Source organism: Euphorbia lathyris, chromosome 3, assembly GCF_963576675.1.
Source record: "Euphorbia lathyris chromosome 3, ddEupLath1.1, whole genome shotgun sequence".
NCBI classification, from domain to species: domain Eukaryota; kingdom Viridiplantae; phylum Streptophyta; class Magnoliopsida; order Malpighiales; family Euphorbiaceae; genus Euphorbia; species Euphorbia lathyris.
In genome coordinates, this window is record NC_088912.1 from 102347971 (window position 1) to 102349700 (window position 1730).

The following is a 1730-nucleotide window of genomic DNA, read 5'->3' on the forward strand; positions in this document are numbered from 1 at the left end:
ACAGTACTGGGGGCCTTTGGGTTGTTGAGTAAACTCAAGCTCGGGGTCTTATGGTAACACCTGAATTATCAAAAAAAAAATTGTTTTTCACGAATATGGGGTGATGCTTAAATTAGGATAGAATAATTGGATGAGTAAACTCATGTTGTTCTAACCTAATGGGCAATATGGTTGGGATTGATAGACGACACATATCAGTTACTAATGTGGTTAGTAACCCAACAACCTAGAAATCACATGTTTTGATGTGATTGATTACATGAATCTACCTAATGAATAAAACTAGCTTGTTGAGTAAACTCAAGGTGAAATTTCAGGAGTTAGGATTCTAGCTCACTAAAGGAATTGTGAATATCCTTCGAATTAATATAGAGGGTTATTAATTTGGTAAAATAGTGGGAGCAATTTAAAACATAAAAGTCCGACGTATTTAAATTGTAAGTGAATTAAACAAATGAATAACATCCGTCACTCTATCTCACTCTCAAGTTAAAGTAAATACTCTGAATCATCATATCTAAAATGGATCTACATAATATTTTAACCGATAACAAATTGAATAGTTCAAAATTCACCAACTATTTTGGCAAACTCAAAATTGTTTTGAGGATTCGAAATGATTGGGTATGTACTAAGATACACTGATACTCATCATCAAAATTGTTTTGAAGTTCGAAAAGATTGGGTATGTATTAAGATACGTCGATACCCAATGTCCTTGTTAATGATGCTCCTGTCAAGAAGATTGATGTTTACCGGAAGCACCAATCAGATGACGAACGTACAGGATGTATCATACTTGCAGCTATGGCACTAGAGCTACAAAAGCAACATAAGAACATGGATACGTATTCCATGGTTATGCACTTAGAGGAGGTGTTTTGAGAAACAGACTCAAATGCGAAAGCTATGAGATAACGATGATTGTTTCGCTCCAAGATGCAAGAAGGTTCTTTTATTGTGGCACTTTGTGTCTAGATGATTGACTACATCACCAAAGCTTTCTAGTATTGGATTTGTGATGGATAATGAATTAAGTGTCGACTTAGTTCTACAATCCCTCCCAGAGATTTATTCATAAGTTCATCTCGAACTGACAGATGAATAAACTCAGAGACCTCTCTAGAAAAGCTCTTGAATATGCTCAAGATAGTTGAGCCCAAATCTTAAGAAAGTGATGTCAGCACTTGTTATTGAGGGATCTCACAAGAGAAAAGGAAGTTTCCCAATTCTAAAGATTCCAAGAAGAACAAATGCATTAAACCCAAGTCAATATAAAAGCAAGAAGGGAATGCCACCAATATGGTAAAGAAGGGAAGTGGAAGAGAACTGTAAGAAGTACTTAGACTCTCTCTAGAAGAAGGGTCATGATGGTGCTTTTAATTTTAGAACTAAAGGATAGATAATTGAACTTACTTATGATAGTCACCTAGGCCATGTAAGCAAAAAACACATGTCTAAGCTACATCAAGATGGGCTTATAGACTCTGTTGATTTTAAATCAATGGGCACATGTAAGTCTTGTTTAAAGGAAAGATGACAAAGACACCCTTTAGCAATAAAGGAGAATGTGTATCAGACACTCTAATACTAGTGCATTCAGATGTATGTAGTCATACATCAAACACAAGCAAGAGAAAGGTTCAATCAATTCATTAGCTCCATAAGATGATCATACCAGATATCGATTCATCTGCTTGATGAAGCATAAGTCAGAATCTTTTGAGAAA